General features: G+C 41.6%; 1 long non-coding RNA gene across 1 annotated transcript; it reads left to right on the top strand.

Moving 5' to 3' along the window:
* Positions 1-12,152: 12,152 nt before the first annotated feature.
* LOC119026248 lies at positions 12,153-12,909 on the top strand. Its single transcript, XR_005077082.1, has 3 exons — positions 12,153-12,265; positions 12,526-12,610; positions 12,703-12,909. It is a non-coding gene; the product is annotated as an uncharacterized LOC119026248 (long non-coding RNA).
* The last annotated feature ends 1,649 nt before the right edge of the window (positions 12,910-14,558 follow it).

The raw sequence follows: 14,558 nt of genomic DNA, 5'->3' as shown, positions 1-14,558 counted from the left end.
AGTAAATGGATAAATAAAGGATTTGCATCATCAATGACCTATGTGTAATGGATGACAGGATGGAAAAACATTTATGTGTGACAAAACTTTATGAAATATTCTATGAACTTGCAGCACTCAAACAACAATATATCAAGTTCATAAAAAAAGTCTTTTTCCTTGCAGTTTCCCAAACACAATCACATTTTTATGAAATTATAATGAATTATAAATCAAATTTAACAGGATAAGAAGTATGCTGACTGAGAATGTTTGGTTTTTTTTTGTACTTGCCAGGATGGGGAAACAAGCAAACACACACACACACACACGCTGAGTGGGAAGACTGAGAAAGCCTTTCTCCTGTGGGCAGCAAGTCTAAGGCGGCAAGTTTCACTATTTTCATGATTATTATTATCTTGTCAGGATGGTTACACCTACGTTATTCTTTTCTTCAGATGCCACTTGTAGTTTGTGGTTATGATGAGTTACAAATCAGTTAAAGACAACTCCTCATTATTGTGTTAGGCTTGAAACGTTGTCATTTTCTAAAGTGTTGTAGCAAACATCTGTAGTTATAGTAACATTTGTGATGACATTGTGAGCGGATGCTAAAAAAACTTAGGTTCATCTTGTTTAAATCAGAAAGGACTCATCGGGAAGCCCTTTCTGCTTATTCAAGAAAGAAGAAGGCTCATGTTATAGGCTTTGTACCATATTGACGTTTCTACAAAACGTGTTGTGTCACGTCCACATTAAATGTTTATGACCTGGTGTTCATGTCATGCTGTGGAGGGGACAGTGGTGGGGTTGTTGGCATGGAGGCTTTACAAGCCAGTGACTACTGTTGGAGACTGTGTTTCAACATCTGTAAGCGTGAAATTTGTCACTGATTATTTGTAATAAGACTTTTTTTGAGACAAATTCCAGCCATGTTTGTGGTGACAAAAACATTAACATTTTTTAAGGGGCTTGTGGACATCACCAGGTGTGTTTGTGGTGATGAAGCAGATATTAACAGCACAGCATCACTAAAGCAAAAAACTGTGATATTTTACCTAAGGAAATGTTAAGTTACAAGATAAAGAAATGTTTTATCATATCCATGGTTTTGTTCATTGCATGTGTTCCAGTAAGGAAAGCGAGTGAGCCTCCAGGCCATAACACTAAAGCCTTGAAAACTGAGCACAAAATGGAATGTAGCCATCGTCAATGCTATTAATTAAACTAGTGCTTGTCCTTCTATGACAAGTCAAAATTAGCATCTGCATGCAAGTGGACTTGAATGGCTCCTGTAATAGAGCAGTGATTTAGTTTTTTACATCTGGACTCTACACTGGGACTCTACATCTGCTCAGGTTAAGGTTTTAGATGCACCATTAGGCATATTTAAGGTGTAAGTGGTCTTCCCATAAGAGGTGAAATAAAATATTCGAGAGAAAAGAAATAGAAGCGTAAGAGGGATATAAATCAGCGATAATCCACACACTCTAACAAGTCCTGTGAGATGATCTAATCAGGCTAAATAAGTGAGAGCAGTTACATGGTGCCTGTCTTGGGATGCAATCTGAAGTTACTAAAGCAAATGGGTATTCATCATGCCTCTGTACCCACACACTATGGCATATTCCTTCTTCATTTTAATGACTCCAAATAAAAGATTTGTGCACACATGGGTCTTTAAAGCAAGTTTCCAGTCTGTCAGACCGTCATCTGAGCAAACAACTGACCATCAGACCATGCCTATACATACATAGCTGGACATTAACACCAGTTATCTTTAAATTAGTGTATCATACACACGGTGGTTGATTCACATTATTGTAACTTTCTCGAGGCATGCTTATTTTTTCACTTCTGTTCAGACAGTCAAAGCAACAGTGTGTCTCCAAAGATAATATGGAGTGTCCTTGTAAAAGTAAGGATGAGATGACATGTCAGCATGGCGCCAACTCCCTTTGAATTTACAAGACAAGCTCAGAGAACACACCAGGACATCCATTATCAGACGTCCAGACAGATGAAGCTCGAGAAGCTCCTCGGCGTCTGATGCAAATGAATACTGTGTGGCTTCATGCACAGTATGAAACAGCACAAAACCCCTGAAGGCAATTAAGTTAGATGGTCTCTGAAGCATTTAAAATGGGAAGAACTCCCCTCTCTGCTCCACTTACTCTCAGCCACGGGATGTTGGCACTGGTGGGAGGACCCCGCATGAAGTGAAAGGGAGTAGGCAACAGCGAAGAAGTAGTTGGTGGGTCGCATGCGATGCTCCAGGAAAGTTTCTGAGTGGGAGAAAAGTTGAGCAGTTGCCTGAAGAGATGCTCATTTCGGGAGCCATTAAAAATGTTCCTCAGGTTCTGTGATCTTTATATTCACAGGGTTCCTGGAGGCGAGATAGAGCAAGAGAACTCAACATTCAGGGATCCCAGAGGCAAGACAACAAGCAGAAAACAGTGTAATTAGATGAATCCCATTAGACGAGGATGTGTAGCGCTCAATGGCCAGAAAATCATTATTAATCGTTACCGACTGTACAGAGATATCTCAGAGCTGTTATCTTTCCATCGTGGATTTATGCATTTTCTTCTCATCTGCCAGTGTCCAGTTAAACTTTGATCAAGCACAAATAACACTGGGGTAACTAGTGACAAAGCAAGCTGAGTAGAATTTACATAACATGATGTTGCATGATTGTCACAGTGTTCAACATAGAACCGTACAGAAACCTGAAAACACTGCATATACGTCAGTGACGCTTGTGCTTCCATGCAGTCACAGTGGACGTTTCCTCAATCCATCCCTTTATCTGGATCTGCAAGTCTTACTTGATATGTTGTTTGGCCATCTTAAAAAAGGTTGGTCAAAAAGGTGTTAGCTGCCTTGTTACAGTAAAAGCACTTTTGTTTATCATTCCAAATGAATCAAGTTATCTAAACTTGCGATAGACCAGTTTTTTGCTCTAATGTGTCATCATGAAGTGGATGTATTAATGGCTGTTGCTTAATGACACCAACAACAACGTCTGAACTGTGCAGCTTCGTCTGTTACCGGGCAGAGAATCTTGCAGGAAATGAAAGTTAACTGTTGAGCCAGGCATGCACCATTTCCATCTGCCTTCATGTCTCCATTTAAGACTAAGTGAATGGTGATAGTTTCGACTCTGAGGAAAACAGAAACAACACTGATATAACATGGAGACACTAAGGGGAGGTGAAAGTTGTCTTTTTCCACTTTAACGTTGGATCTTCCAGTGCTTCAGCAGCCTACAGGAAGTGCCTGCACCATAGTTTAAGCATCCCCTATAGGTGTCATCAGGGTGTGCTCTTGAATACCTATTTGACCCTATAAAATCAGCGTCTAATCTCAGCTTTTACTGTTTTCTCAGTGTCCAGACATTTCATTTCAAAGGAATTAATGTTGCCGTGTATAAACCGTCTGTCTAGCATTTCCTCAGATGAAGTCACTTTCATACGAGCTGCGTTGGTGCTCATTGAAGCGCAGCACATTGATCAGTCGAGAACAAACAACTGGTATGAGCAATGTTAGATCGTTTTCTCCTATCTTACATCATTTGCGAGGAGTCTCAATCGTTGGTTTCGTTACAGCGCGGAGAAAGTGTGCCACCTGTCAGACGATATATTTCTCTCTCTCTTTTTTTTTTGGCTCGCTCCTCCATTTTCCCATCCGTGCCTGTGTGTTTTCCCACCCTCCCGAGCAAAACAGCAGAATTGCCACTTTCATCTTCGCACCTAGCGTCTGGGAAAGCACTCATTTTGTTAGAAAAGATATCATTTAAAGGTTATTTTACTTAATGTCAAACATGTTTTTTGTGTTTCGTACATAGTCACAAGTGTGACGCGCCTTTGATTTGCTACGGTTGTCATCCAAGGCTGACAGCTCACTGGTTCAGTCCTCTTTGTATAAAGGTGAAGCATCAGGGACACATGCACACTGACATTCACAGATGCAGCACGCGCGCGCACACACACACACACACACAAACACAAACACACACACACAGACTGGTGCCATTGCTGTGCAACGGCGAATGATGTGGGGAGGAGAGAAAGTGACTGATTGCTTAAGTCTTTTTATCAGAGGAAGTTTAGAGAGAAAGAAGGCAAGAGAAGAGAGAGCTGTCATCTCTCTTCTCCCGCTGACGGGATATAAATAGCAAGTAGGTTCTCTTAAAAGTCGAGATGAAAACATATGCTTTGTTTCCAGTGCGTAGCTGTAACACGGCTTTGAAACCTGAAGCAGGGAGACGACGCTCCTTCATGTCTCCCTCAGTAAGCCGGAGAATAACGAACAACAAGAAGGCTCCTCTGAAATGCCTGACCTAATATTTGACAGATAGTCAAGACATATGTATCCAGGGACCAAAAGCAGATTTAAGGGAACGATGAGCTCATATTGTATTTTATTGTACTACTTTATTAGGTTGCTATGGATGAACCACCAGTCCAAAAATAGAAAGTATTTCCTTTCTTCTTCTATCTATTCTATCTGAGGAAATTCCAGCCAATAATCATTACGTGTTCAGATAAAAAAATTACACGTTTACATTTGTTGAAAATTACACGTTCACTGGAGATGTAACAATTGATTTCCCTGCTGTTTCTAGGGGGTGAGCAAGGGAAAAGATTTTTGTATCAGAGGGGTTCTGGTTTCTCTTGTAGCTCATCCAGCACTGAACAATCCTGTGAGAGGACTTTGAAGCCCATCAGTTTAGCTTTTTGTTAGCATATTTTAATCTATCTGCTTTCATATGCAGGTATCTGTTTTTTAAACATCAGCAAAGGATGCACACAGAAGAGGAAGTCCAGGTAAACTTGTCCACTAACTGTATCTGCTGGCTGCGCTCGTATTCCCAAAATATTGGCCGTTGCCCTCAGAAATAGTCAATGGATTCCAAGGTGGATGGAAATCTGAACTCAGACTGGCTAACTAGTCTGAAAAAAAAAAGCCTCAGAAAACTGTCAGAAATAAGCACAACTTCATCTGCAATGTTAAAAATTGTCAGAAAAATATCTTGTATAAGAGCAATTTGAAACCGTGTAGGAACACGTATTTTGTGTGATTTGGCAAAATCAGCGCTGCTGAGTGCAACAACAGTCGTCAATACAATTCCCAGATCTGGATCAATTTGTCAGATGTAATCTAACTTTGCAAGCTAACTACATGCAAAACTCGGATATGAATGCTCAAGTATTTTTTTGCCATTTTGTCGAAGTTTGCACAAGCATTTCACACAACTTAAGACAGTGACAGCATGCCAGGCTTACGTAACGTGGACCAGAGATAACCCCTGGCTGTAAAATGCTGATTACTAGCTACATCGCTGTCGGTTGACGCAAGTCCAACAACACAAGACATAGCTTAGCAGCTAATATTACTTACTATTCAACAGAAACAAGTCCAGCTAGGTGTCTGTCTGCAGCCTCTTACTTATATTGAAGCTGTGTAAAAAACTAAAAGCCATCCTATGATTTATATTTGTCCGGCCACTTGCTCAGTCACTGTCTCTCAATGTCCACTTAGGTCTCTTCACCTCTATCTATCATGATGTCCGCAGAGTCCTGTTTTGTTGGCTGCTCACCTGGCTCTAGTTCTGGTGGCCATCTCCTGTCCCCTGGCGGTCCAGAACTCCTTTGATAACAAGGTAAACATCAACACGTGCTGCTCTGAGCACAGTCAGCCAGCTGAGCTAACTTGTTGCTGCAGCAGGCAGTAGTTACAGCTTGTTTTTGGGAAATCACAGGGAGGAGAAACCAGAAAACATTTCCCCACAGAGCACGATCCAGTTTCACCAAAATCACTCACTGTTGGTCCTTTGTGCGACCTGCGAAGTGCCGCAAAGCGTTACACACTGGACCCGTTTCGACCCGCTACCTGATCAGTCACACACAAGTGACAGGTGGTCAGAGTGGCTGAGTCTATTCACTGTGTCGTCTGTTGATTTAAGATTTTGAACCATCATTTTTTTTTAGGCGGGCTATATGATGTCTAAATCGCATTCTTCTATAACCAAAACTTATCTTAAATATCTCTAATTATGGAGCATTTTGTGCCGTGCAGTGTGAGCACATCACATTATCCTACAAACCCTGACAACATCTCACAAAACAAAATTAACGATCGATTGAAAACATTATTCAGTGCAGCAACATATTTTAGCAAACGTGTCTTCCGAGTGCAACGGAAAAGCAAATGAACAAATGTTTTTGAAGATCTGACATTTCATTGCAAATATGTCCAGATGTAATTTATGTGTCACTGAAATGTGTACAAGTTTTACCGACTCGTGAGAATAGTAACGTTTAACTGTCTGGTGGACCAATCAGCCCCAGATGTATTCCCCACAGTGAGGACACCCATCAGTGCTCATTTACATCTTGGGAATGTTCATACTTCACAAGTTATAACTTTCCATATCTATGGAATACGACGTCCTCATTTGCTCAGACATACTCAGAGGCTGACTGACAATGTACGGTACTTCCTCCCACAGATTGTGCAGAGTGCACGATCCGTCAAAAGTAGGGGGAACCCTCTCAAAACAAAGAGCTGGTGGAGGACATAATGATGCATTATATTCATGAGATCCGCCAGTTTTCTTATCATACTCCCTGTTGTGTAATTGACTAATCAACATCATCCAGAGTACACAGTCTTTGTTCTTGGGCTAATACATTCTGATGGGTTCAAAGGCATGGAAAACAGAGAAACGAGCAAATGAGCGAGCGAGCGAGCATGCGAGTGTGTGAGCGAGTCTGCGCGCAATCGCATGTGTCAGGAGACCAATTACGTTTCAAAGTTGTACTTCAAATGAGGCACAGCGAATCACTGCCCTTCCCTGATTTGGCTCCTGCAAAAATGAGAGCAAACCTTGACTATGTGTTCGCATGGACGCAAGCAGACACACACACACACACACACACACGAACGCACATGCCCTTTGTCTATAGTAACTCATCTGTTCAGTTTGGCGGGCTCCACGCTGGGTTACATAAGGTCTTTTCCCAGCGATGGCAGCTGCTTTGCTTAGCAGGTGAGGATGTAACAAAAATATTGATTCTGGACAAACAAATAGCTACCGACTCACTGACTGGGCAGAACTTGCAAGTAAACAGAATAAAAAATACCAATATTGATTCTAACAAATAAATAGCCACCAACTGACTGACACGGGCACAACTTGTAAGTAAACAACATAGCATGATTCAAATTTGAAACAGTGGAGGTGTATCTCGACAGTTTGTCGTGTGTCGATTTGGATTCGCTGACTAATCTTCCCCGCATCGGTTTCTGTGCTTGAGAGGCTCAAAGTGCCCTAACTCGCGGCGGAGTTAATCTCACTGCGAGTAATCTTAAAAAAGATGCGCGGACGTGGACGGAGAAAGCCCCGGTTTCACGGCTCGTATAAATGCATAAATACGCATGCTGTACGAACATAACCCAGCACTGTAGGGATGCATCCATTAATCCTTGGTAGTGAGTAATCCCAGTGTGTTTATGCACTGGGCTAATCTCCCTCTCTACTGCTGAGGGACTGAGAACTAGGCTTCCACTCGCAGGTAAGCCTCATTCCCATACCTCGGCCATAACTGCTAATCCCACTTCCAGATACAGATGAGTTGGGGAGAGAGAGAGAGAGAGAGAGAGAGAGAGAGAGAGGGAGCTTATGTGTGTGTCAGTGTGTTTGTGTGTCTGGCAAGTAGAGACTACATTAAAAAACATGATTTAATAGGTGCTGACTAATTTCAGGGACTTCTGGCAGTCGGACAGGAACCGACTGTTACCCAGATTCACCTCCAAACATCATTTGTCACATTGGTATATCTCCTCTTTCCTTCAATACTGGCCACTATAACTTTGATTAAACTGTTTAATTCGGACACCAAATGTGTTATTTACATTACATATCATTTTGGCCCCAAAAATAAATGAAGATGCAATATGTAAAGTAGGTAATTGACTCATGAGTGTCATTCACAGGTTGTCAAATACTGATGCCAGCCACAAACCGATGACGTGTCCACAGTGTTACATGACAGGGGGAGAATGCTAAAAATATTTCCCCCAGATACTCTATAGATTTGATTTTCCAATCCAGAAAAAAAAAAACAAACAACATAAATGAGCCCAGATCACTGTCTAAACATGATGGTGTAATAGACAAGAAGTCCCGCCCACTTGGATATTGTACAATTTTTTATCCTGTTTGAATTGCACCATGAAATGCACCTATTATGTCTGTCACCTTAAAAGATAACCTTGCAAGTGAACAAAGCAGTAGCTTTTCATAAAGATTGTAAGACAATATTGTGTTTTGTAGTAAACTACATCTCACAGATGTAGATCTACGTCTCGCAGTATAGGCCACCAACGCCAACATGGCACTGAATGGGTTTGAACTGTGACTTGTCAGCCTGTAGAAAGTTCAGCTGATATTCAGTGATCAAACTCCAACAGTGTTAACCCTAGACTGACCTTGTATTTCTATTTTGAAGTTTTAATTATTGTGTTCTTGGCACTGAAACAGGAACGTGTTATAATCTGCATGGTTTCCAGGCTAAGCTTCTAAGTTCTTTTGCTAATGACTTGTGATTTTTTTATATTTTTATCAAACTGTTGATCAGAGCTATCTTTGTGCCTCTCTGCCCTTTCTAGAGCAGAAAGACACAGAGCTATACTATGTGAACAGCATAAATAACACTATAATAGGTAAGTAATCCAATCAAATTAAACATACTGTCCACGAAAAGTTATTGGTTTTCATTTTTTATGGTGATGGATCATGCCAACAAAGACTTTAGGGACTATTCTAAACAAACTCTCTGAATTCAAATGTCACAGCTGCTTGTGCATTTATAATTTCAAGGAATTTTAGCTGAAGTTTTCAGTTAAAGTTGGGACTTTTTTTAAATGAGTGAAAATACATTTTGGAAGTATTGTTGATATGACTGTTAGAGGTTTCAACCACATTTTAAAATTCCGATTCTGAACAACTTGTGTATCTATGCTACATCCCCAAACCCAAGACTGAAATGGGAATGTTGTTGAGCCAGATGAGCATCACCTGAGTCCTCCAGGTGAGGATTGTTCTGCACTTGCTGTATGTTATGTATTACAGCTAAATACAGTTTTACCGACTTGAACTCCTAATATTTGTAACTGATTAGCACCACAATGGATTAGCATTCTACAAGTGTCGTCACTCTTAATGCAAGTTTTATAAAAGATGGTTTATGCTTTCTAAGCTTAAAGAGGAAAATAAGCTATGTAGGCGTAGAGTCCCAGGGACATTTATTGATCTCTCCTGTGAATCTTATTCTCACGTGCTGGTCCAGTTACAGGTTTACATGGTTGGTGTGTCGACCCATCACACACTTTGTCTCACCACATTCTTTAATCCCAAGATATTAATTTTGACTCTCATCATTTGACTCTCTGACCCTGACCATCATCCATATCTTAATCAAGGACACTTTGGCATATGTAGAGGAGGAGCTGAGGGTCAAACCGTCAATTCTATCAATACTAGATGACCTGCTCTACTTTTACAGCTACAGCTGTATTCAACATTGTGTACTTTTTTACCAACATGGTTTGAGTTGTTTAAAGGGACTGTGTGCCACTTCTACGTTGTAAAGTGAAATAAATCTCTAAACACTGTAAAAAAAAATATATGTATATATTTTATCATTTTATTTTTATTGTTCAGATTTTCCCTTTATTTTTGAAATAGTCCAAAGTTTAAACACAACTCTATAACTGTGAATAACCATAACATTCCAATTTTTTTTTCACAAAGTTGAAAACATTGTTGAATTCAAGCTTAATATTGTGAAACACTTATTTACTTCAATCCAATTAGTGTTCACACACTATTGATTCTGTACTTATATTTACAAGTATCATAACAGATTTTTAAAATTAATTTAGAGAAATCTCAAAAAATTCTAAAGATTTTCACCGCGTAAAATTTGCCTTAATTTGTGTCTTTCGCCATTCTTCTCTTCTCTTTTTTTCCACAGATGTATTGTGAAAACACCACTTAATTGTGATGTGTAAGACAGTGGAATGTAGTTTTCACCATAAGTGCAGTGGGCGTCACATTTCTTGTCTCTAGCTGTAAATCTGCTGTGTGAAAATAAGTTACTGTCTAATAGAAACTTTTGTAACAATATTATGGTTTTATAACAGTCCTTGAACATAGTTAAAAATAAACAAGAATGTTTTTTTTTTTCTAAACATATATAGTTATACATTAACATATGCACCTACCTAATAATAACTTTATGCTCATTTTTGCCGATATTTGTTTTAGCTTTGTTGTCCGTGTTTTAAACTATGTGTCTATTTGTATCAGCGTATTTCCTGAACATCGTTCTTGGAACCATGACTGAGTTTTTTGTACATGTGTTAATAACATGACTATACTACTGCAAAGCTAAACAGACAGCTAAACAATCAGCCGGGCCTATACGTGTATACATATACACACACATATATATATAAATATATATATATAAATATAAATATATATATATATATATATATATATATATATATATATATATATATATATATATATATATATATAACGTTGCAGTACATCCTTGGGAAGTGAAGGTTAGGTTAGCGCCTTGACCTATTTCTGCCTGGAAGAAGCTGCTTCATCACAAGCAGACACCAGCCACTTGCACCTGGATGGTGTGCATGTGTTTGTATCTGTGACTGTGTGTGCCTGTTTGTGTGTGTGTGTGTGTGTGTGTGTGTGTGCGTGCCTGTGAGACAGTGCACCCCTTCTCTCTCAGGCATTTACTGTACAGCTCTGTTTGGTGCTCGCTGATTTGAATGCACACTCACTTACTCACTCCTCCCATCTTCTCTTTCTACTTTCCACCTTTTCATAGAGCAGCATTTTCCCACCGCACACACACACACAGACACACACACACACCTTCCTTCCTCAATCTCTCTCAGGTGCTGCCCGCTGCGATGTCCAGTGCTGAGTGTTGCTGTATCTGCGTTCACAGCAGGACATGCACACACGCGCGCTCTCACACCAACCCACACACACACACCCACGCAGATCCTGTTACACTAAATGTGTTCGCAGCAGGGCAAACCTGATTCAAACAGCTCGCGAGAAAGTCTAATGATTGATGATAAGACTGGAATATCCGCAGCCACAGCAAAATCACACAAACAGGTTATCTGGGACCTCCAGGCACTGAGCTGCTTTCACGTGGCAGTGGAGGAAGAGTGCTCGGGATCATTAGCCCACACACACACACACACACACACACACACACACACTGGGCTCCAGCACCAGAACCACCACCACCGACACCACCTCCCTTCGCCCCACACGCTCACATACATGCACCGACAGTCCTGGGCTGAGAATATGCACAAAATGCCTGTACATGCCAGCGCGCTCTCATGCACGCGCGCACACACACACACACACACACACACACACCAGCTCACACTCTTATGCGCTCTGCTGCCGCCGCCTCTCCTCTCTATCTCTCTCTCTCTCCCTTTCCTTTCTCTGGTGTACTTTGAGACAAGTTTCTGCTGAACTGCTGAGGAGGCAGGCAGGTAAGCAGGCACATCAGCAGCGGGGCAGAGGTGCTGTTAGTCTGATGAGCAGTAAAGCTGTCTCCAACACCAGAATAGCTATGAGTAGCTGCATTTGCGCTCATGTTCACCAGCCCCGAGTCCACGGCGGGGTTTTTTTTTGTTGTTGTTGTTGTTCGTGCTACGGTACATTCAGTATCTCCAGTACATGCAGGTTCAAACCTTCAAAGTACACGGCGTGCACTAAATGTCACGTGTGCCAAATGAAATGTCACACGTCCTCTGCGGTGTGAGGAGCTGATGTGAGCTGAAGGACTGTATTTGTTGTTGTGTTACAGCATGATGAAGGTGTTGCTCCTGTACCAACAGTGTGATTGGACTCTTTCCCACTGACGTAAGCCCGAGAGGAGTATTCTCATAGAGAAGAGTGATGTAATGGACCGTGAAGGTACTAGTCAGGCTCCTTCTCTTCACTCCCTCCTCCTCGCTGTCTCACTGTTTTCGCCCTCCCTCCTCCTCTCTGTTCCCATCTCTGGTTTTTTTTTTTTTCACTCTTTCTTTTTCGTCTTGGCAGGCTACTCCTTCTGCTCCTCTGGGATCACTGAACCGAAACCCAACAGCTCCCTCGCTCGGTCACGGGTGGGAACTACACCCAGAGATGTCTGTGCCGGTATCTCCATTTCCATCCGTAAGTATGTTGCACACTCCACCCTCTCTCCTCATTTGCCTCAGTGTTATTCCACTCAGTCGCCAGTCTAACCCCCATACCCAGGTCGGTCCTTGAATGATTTGTCAGATACTTTCTAGACACAGACAACGATTTTGTCGCATTAACTGTCAGAGAGCTGAAGAATTAATTAAACTCAACTTCCCACTAAGGAGTCCCATACTCCTCCTTTTTCTCCTCCTCTTCTTCTCTTGTCTCCTTGTTCGCTGTCTTCATCAAAGGAGAACCAGCGGCTCCATCTGGCCCAGAGAGACGCCATGAGACCGGCAAACCTCCAAGCTCTCTCTTCTGCTGGACCATCCCAGTGTGAGGAGGAGAAGAAGAGAAACAACATATGCACAATCAAAAATGCACAAATAGCGGCGCTGTTTCATTTTTTCTTTTTTTTTTTTTTGCAGACAAAGACGCAGTCTTGGCTCTCTCCTGTGGGGGGCCCTCTGTGACTTTCCATGTCAAACACACACAGACTTTTGTATTTCTCCTTTTGAGCAATTCCGTTCTGAAGACGAAGGTTTTCTTCTTTTCAAGAAAGCTGCAACAGCAGTAGAGGAGAGGGAACACACACGCGTAAAACAAACAAGGCACATTACGCGCTGAAAAAACAAATGCGAGCATGCACACACACACACACACACACACATGTTGTATGCATGAATGTGTGCACACACATACACATTGCGACCCCATTCACACACACACACACACACACATTCACACACATGTACACAAATACCAAAGTGCAATGGGGGCTTTGAGAGAGGAAGCCCACAACATAAATATCCAATTACCAAACACATCAAACGCACAGAGGATGAAATATTGATAACTTTGAGACATTTATGTAATCCACAATGGTGCCTTATATAAGTGCTCCATTTTACAAGGAGATGCAGAAATGTTCAGGGAGGTATTGTTTTCTCCTTTTTTTTTTTTTCTTTTTTTTTTTTTACCATCACAGAAAAAGAAAGAAACTGTTGTATGTTGGCAGACAATAATGTGAGCATGTGAGAGCGGTGGTTGAAGGCTGCTGTGGACAAAAAAAAAAAAAAAGTGGCCCCTCTGTTGCTCCCCCTCTCTCTTCAGGGGCTCACACTGAAGAGCACATGTGTACAAACACACCTACAGCCAACATGTTGAAGATCACCGTCCCGAGCAGCCGTCGTTATCCCGTCCAGACGACAGCACAACAAATGAAAAGCCCGAGCAGAGAGAGTGTTGACTGAGCCGCTCGTGCAGCTCTATTCTGGTGGTTTGGACGCGCATTTATGAGGGGGAGCGACTGGGATGTTTTATTTGGCACTTCATATGCGGCTGTCAATCGCTCAGTGATAAAGGCTGAGCCAACCATATGGACCTGACGGGGGAGGTTTTGGGCTTCCGTCTTTGCTGCTCCGCTCGCTTTGAGCATGCGGATCATAGAGCCTTTGCAAAGGCATAAACAAGCAAGGAAATATGGATTCCCTCTAATTAATTGTAAATTGTCACCGCTTGAAGTGGGGATGCTGAGTGATGTGTGCATGTAGAGTGTGTGTTTGTGTTTTCATTTCAGAGAGAGTGAGAGGGGGAAAGAAAAAACAGAGGGGAAGACTGAATAATTTGACTTAACTTTCGTGCCTTATCAACAAGCCACTCTTCATGGTTTTTCCTTTGAAACTGCTGTTTCCCCACTAAGGCCGAATAAATTAGAACTCTAAATAGGAATAATAATGAGAGCATACATTATTCCTGTTGTTGGTACTGGTTGATGTTGTTGTTGTTTGTGTCGGCAGGAAGGCTCAGATCTCCATATATGCAAAAAAAGAAAAAAAAAAGGTAACTTCTCTGCATGTTTTATAAGTTTGGAGGATCATTTTAATGGTGACCCAAAAAGATGTCCTAGATATTTGGGGAACATCCTTTTGAAAAATTCCTGAAACTACAGACAGAGAGACAGAGAGCACAGAGGAGAGGCAGGAGAGAGAGAGAAAGAGAGAAGAGGGAGATGAAATGGAGCTTCTGCTTGCATTATGAGTGACATATCATTTCAAACATTTCCCTGCCAAATCAATCAGACACACTCTTTTCTTTTCACAGAGCACACAATATGTTGAGCACACTCTGGAGATACTGTATGGTCATACTGAAGCTTATGGCCATACCCTCATTATAGATGCACATTTAAAGTTGATGGCCCTTCTCTTCTGGCCTCTGGCAATGACCTCAACCTCAAGAGCCTTTTCCCCCTCAGAGGGCTCCACTGGTGGTTCAGCCGCCA

This window comes from Acanthopagrus latus, chromosome 1, assembly GCF_904848185.1.
Source record: "Acanthopagrus latus isolate v.2019 chromosome 1, fAcaLat1.1, whole genome shotgun sequence".
Taxonomy (NCBI): Eukaryota; Metazoa; Chordata; class Actinopteri; order Spariformes; family Sparidae; genus Acanthopagrus; species Acanthopagrus latus.
The sequence above is the reverse complement of the archived record's forward strand: the minus strand, read 5'-3'. Positions and strand labels throughout refer to the sequence as shown.